The sequence below is a fragment of the Plecotus auritus genome (assembly GCF_963455305.1).
Source record: "Plecotus auritus genome assembly, chromosome: 2".
NCBI classification, from domain to species: domain Eukaryota; kingdom Metazoa; phylum Chordata; class Mammalia; order Chiroptera; family Vespertilionidae; genus Plecotus; species Plecotus auritus.
The window spans coordinates 140129385-140135384 of NC_137771.1; positions in this window are offsets into that span (position 1 = coordinate 140129385).

Sequence of the window (6000 nt, forward strand, 5' to 3'; positions counted from 1 at the left end):
CAGCCTGGGTGAGGGGCTAATGGCTCTTTGCAGGCTGGCCAAGCCCCCTAGTGGGGAGCCTTACCCCATGGGGGTGTGGCCAACCTGGGTGAGGAGCTGAGGGCTGTTTTCAGGCTGGCCACATCCCCTAGCGATCCAGGCTCCCAGCCCCTCCTTTTTTTCTTTTCTTTCTTTTTTTTTTTTTTTTTTTTTACAGCACCTCCTTGATCGGAGGCCAGGGCCGGCTGGAAGCAGGTATCTGGGATTTATGATTTATTTATCTTCTATAATTGAAACTTTGTAGCCTTGAGCGGAGGCCAGGAATGGCCAGGCAGGCGGGAAGCTTGGCTTCCTCCATTGGTGGGGGCAACCCAAGCCTCTTGCTTGCTCCAGCTCCATGGCTGCCGCCATCTTTGTTGGGCTAATTTGCATACTCACTCCTGATTGGCTGATGGATGTAGCGGAGTGATGGTCAATTTGCATGTTTCTCTTTTATTAGTGTAGACTAGAGGCCAAGCACAATATAACGTGGCCTCGCCCACCTGTGCATGCCCTGCCCACCCACCCACTGTGCTCACAGCCATGTTTGCAGCTGCACTCATAGCCGTTCCCTGACCACTTGCCCGCCACCTTGCTGTGCCCCACCTATCTGCAGCCCCACCTTCCCGATTCTCTGCCGTGCTTGTGCCCTGCCCATCCGTCCACCTGCTCACTGCCCGGCCATGCTTGCAGCCCTGCCCACCCACGCGCCACACTCGCAGCCATGCTCGCAGCCATGCTCGCAGCCCCACCCACCAACCACCTGCCCACCATGCTTGCAGTTGTGCTTGAAGCCACGCCCACCTTGTTATGCCCTGCCCACCTGCCCGCCAGCTGCCAGCCTTGCTGTAATCAGAGCCTGTGGGCTGCGGGGGAGGGCCCATGAGGTGCTCCATGCACCTCATGGTCACCGGTCCTTGGGTTGTTTTGGTTATGATGCCTCTTGGCCTTTTATTATTATGATTAGTAAAGGAAACAAAAGTTCTTAAAATTTGCAAAATCATGTGTGTTACTAATATTATGAATTTTCTTATCAAAGATTAAATCTTTAGTCAGTGCTATCCAATTTCAACATGAAATATCCATTTTCACTGGTTCATCTATTTTGACCTCTACCTCATTTTGTTTGATAAAGTTTGAGACCTTTATACTTATAAAGTTAAAAATAGAAAATATCACCATAAACTCAATCATTTTTGCCTGATTTCTAGGGTGATGATAAATTTCCATTTATCTAAAACATAAAGTAATAAAGATAATAATAATATATTATTTTAATTAGTATTTATCCACCAGTCTATAAAAAATATTAATACCCAGTCTTAAAATAATGACCTCTTTATATTATATTTACTTTATGCCATATTTGCTTTTTCAAATAACTAATAGAAATTTATGACATTTTATGACACAATTTTGAATAGGTGTCCAGTGAGGGTTAATTTTATTTCTCAACCTGACTGGACCACTCAACACCCATATATCTGGTTAAACATTATTTCTGATTGTGTCTGTGAGCATGTTTCTAAAAAAGATGGGTATTTGAATTGGTGGACTGCGTAAAGCAGATAGCCCTGACCAATGTGAATAGGTATCATCCAATCTACTGAGGGCTTGATTAGAACAAAAAGGAGGGGGAAGATCAAACTCACTCTATGCCCAATTGCTCTAACTGGGACATTGGTCTTCTTCTCCTGCTGTTTGTGCTCCTGGTTCTCGAGCTTTCAAACTTGGACTAGAATCTACACCATATGCTCTCTGATCTCAGGCCTTCAACTATAACACTGGCTTTCCTGGATCTCAGATTTGCAGATAGTAGAGCATTGGATTTCTCAGCCTCCATAATCTGTGAGCCAATTCCTTATAATAAATCTCAAAATTAAAGCAGTGCTCAAAGGATAATGAAACAAAGCAATACAGAAGCTAGCCTGAAGAAACCCCCACCCAAGTCTGGAAAAAGTTGACCATCACAATGTATAACAAATTTACAAAACTTCATTTAACTGTATACTTAAAATGGATAGATAGATGATAGATAGATAGATAAATAGAAAATATATAAATGTATTATAACAATGAATACAATATGATTCATGTTTTCACATAGATAAAACAATTAGTAAATAAAAAGAGAGAAAAAGGGAAAAGAAAAAAATTTATCCATGTAGTATAATACCAAAAAATATATGTAGAATGAATGGTAGAATTACATAATTACCATCTTGCAACCACCACAGTAATAATTATTTCAGAATATTCAATAAAATTAATAAATAAATGAATTCAATAAAGTTTATTCACTATAATTCAAAAATTAATTCAATAAAATACTTATATAATTTAAAGCTGTCTATCCACAAGTTATCCATATATATAAAACCCTAATATGCAAATAGACTGAATGGTGGAACAACCGAACAACTGAACAACCAAACAACCAGTCACTATGATGTCTGCTGACCACCAGGGGACGCGCGCTGAACATGGTGGGCATCAGCTGCAGTGGGATGGTGGAGCAGGTGAGTGGGGGTGCCAGACCAAGGTGGGGCACCGGTCACTGTCATCACAGCAAGCCTCTGGTGGTTACTGAAAATTATTTGCTCCCACATGCCGTGGTCCCGCTAGGCACTTGCACCTGCTGCCAGCGCCTGGCCCCTGCCCCAATCACTCAGCACTGTCAGTGGGTGTGAGCAGCGGCTGCCGGCCCTGATTGCCCCTGAGGGCTTCTCCACCTCCCCCTGCTTCTGAGGGGCAATCAGGGCCAGCAGCCACCACTCACACCCACTGCTGGCACCAGCCCCAATCGCTCTGCACTGTCAGTGGGTGAGAACAGGGCCGGCGCCGTCAGCGCATGGGAGTGGCAGTGGCAGGAGCAGGGCTGCCAGCAGACAAGGGAGTGGGGGCTGTGGTGGGAGGAGCCGGGAGGGGCACAGAGGATGGGCCGAGACCCAACCCTGTGCCCACCACAGCCCACAATTCCTTTCAAGGTGCACGAATGTGTGCACTGGGCCCCTAGTTTGTTAATAACAACGACGAAAAATAACAAAGTTACTTTATCATGCAGAAACTTGACAATAACTTTTTAATCAAATCTACATTCTGCACTGTCTGCTAGGATGCAATGAAAAGAACACAGTATCCAAATCTAGGATAGACCACTTGAAGCAACACATGAGAAAACATCAGACAGATATAAATTGAGGGATAGTCCACAAAATTACTTGCTCATATCTTCAAAAATGTCAAGGTCATGAAAGTCAAGAGAAGATGAAGGAGTAGGCGACTAGAGAGCCATAACAACTGGTGCATTGCATGATCGAGGAATGATTCATAGGGCAACTGACAAAACATGAATGGAGCTCTCTGAGTGAGTTGTCTGCAGTTCCTTGTGCTATTCCTGTAGACATTTTGTAGATTTAAATTATTCCAAATTATATTTTTTGAGAGATGGATAGAAAACTCACAAAAATAAAGTTACCTACAATTGTAGGGGGAAGGGGTAGTGCATGTGGAGAAACAGAAAAGGAACTGGACAGAAGCTAGAATTATCTGCATATAATACGTATGTAGATTTGATCTGGAATTTTGAACATATACAAAGCAAAATTTGGTTTTTATAAGTTATCCATAAACATTGAAAACAAAATGAAAGAAATGAATCAAATTGCATATCTAGTGGGATAATCACAAAATAACATTAAAACACAGAGATCTGACTATTGGTATATCCCAGAAAGAAAAAAAAAAAACTTCAAAAAATATTAAGCTCTTCTCTGTAGCTTGTTTTTTGTGATAGTGATGTTAACTTTATTCTGAGTTAGTGTGTATGTATGTGTGGACCATGGGTTAAATTAAATGAGTAATTGTGTTATTGTCATTGAAAACAGAAAAAAAAAAGAGAGATATAAATGTAAGACGGATGAGTTTAATAACATCTCTCTGGTTCTTAATTTAAATTGAAAATGATAATAAGAATTAATGATATGTTTTGTTAAAATGTGCCTATTTTATAGCTGAGTCTACAGAAAAGACCATCCAAATACCATTCCGACTAAGAACTGGGATCCTTGGAAAACTGTAATGGAAAACCTGAGTAAGGAAATGCCCAAGACGAGCCTGTACCATGTTGTCATAGGGGAAAACCAGGAAGCTATCAAAACTGCCTCTCAAATGGACTCAAGGGCCAAATCCTGAATTTGATCTTTTATATTTTTTTGAAAAAATTGTCTATTATATAGAAAACTGGATTTGTTTCCATTAAATGAAATTATTTTCAAAACTTTTTAGTATAAATATAGCATTTTTGATTAATCTTATTTTTTAATTACATGATGTTTCCTCCTATCATGTTCACAGATTTTCTCTAAAATATTATTATGGTTTAAAGCAATTTCTACATATTTAGGAATAGATTATGTGTGTGTGTGTTCATGTGTGTGTATAAGTGTATTATGTAGGGGGAAAATGTATCTCTGAGTAGTGACCAAATAAGGAAGATAGGGGAGAGCCTGGTTGCAATATCCATCAATCTACTCTCAACCTCCAAGTTCACAATGAATGTAAATAGGCAGGTGCATCTCAGAAAGAGCAGAATTCCCCTGCTTCTTTTGATTGTTTAGGTCTTAGACAAAAAGTAGATATTTTGTCTAAGAAGATTTCAAGTGAAGATGTGATGGTGGGGGTGGGGTGGCTCTGTGCCTGCAGCTGCAGAGCTGACCATGTGAGCTGGGACAGATGTAATTCACAGCCAAATCCTAGGGGCCTATAGTGTTAGCAAAAACTGGCCCGTGGATTGGCAATGAACATAACCAGATCAGAGTTATAGCAGCTACAGATTCCTCCATTGCAAGGAGCAACTCAGGTGGACCAGGGAATGCAGAAGTAGAGGGGAAGTAGAGGTCCCATCTCTCTCAAGCAATGAAGATGAATAACCTCTTTTACTCCTACTTCCACCCCCTATTTAGCTGAGACAAGCAGGGTGAGAAGGAGACTGGACCACGGAACATTTACTGGGCTAAATTTACAATATAAGATAAAAAATTCCTCCCTCTCCCACAGTCAATTATGGGATGGAACTTTTGAAGATGATCAAATCAGTCACAGAGAATAGAAGAAATCGCTTTTTTGGCATGTTTGAGCTGTTGTTTGAGGTTTATACCAGTGCTTCGCCACAGACTCCTAGGATTTCTTTGGCTGTGACTTTCATCTGTTCGGGCTCACATGGTCAGCGCTGCAGCTGCAGGCACAGAGCCGCCTCACCCCCACCATTGCACTCTCACTTCAATCCTTCTTAGCCAAAATGTCTACTTCTTCTTGCCTAAGACCTAAGAAATAAAAGGAAGCAGATTTCTCAGTCTCAAGGTTTCCCTCTGCCATCAACATGCACCATTAAATTGGTGAACTGACACTCCAGGTTGATACAGGTGCTAGCTTTGAGATCAGAATTCTTAAAATTGAACAGGGGTACAAGTCTTTAACTCTTATCTTTTGTATCACCAACATGTGTCTAATACTTTTCTATCTTGGATGAAGCAAAATTAGAACACGTATCTGATCACTTTGCTCTCATGCTATTTACCGCCCCCCCCCCCCTCCCCGCACTGCAACTTTTCCTTTTTACAATCCAATGGATCAGCCTATTGCCTTGCAGCACATCCTCTTTCAATCACATAAGTTAATCATAGATAGAAGTTCTTTTTAAGCTCAGAGAGACACAAAAATGGAGAAGTTTCTTTAGATGGTACCATAACTTGAAACTATACTGTCTTATAATCCAAATTTGAGTATGAAAATTACATTTAACTAGTAATTTTTCTTTACCTTATTGAGTCCTTGTTCCTACTCTCACAGATGGGTACCTCAAGGATGAAGGTCTTATGGATAAAAGAAAAAGTAGAAATGCACAGCAAAATATGAAACTATGGTCCCCTTACCCTTGTTTATTATAATAATTTTGAGCACTATTTGTTAGCTACAACAAGG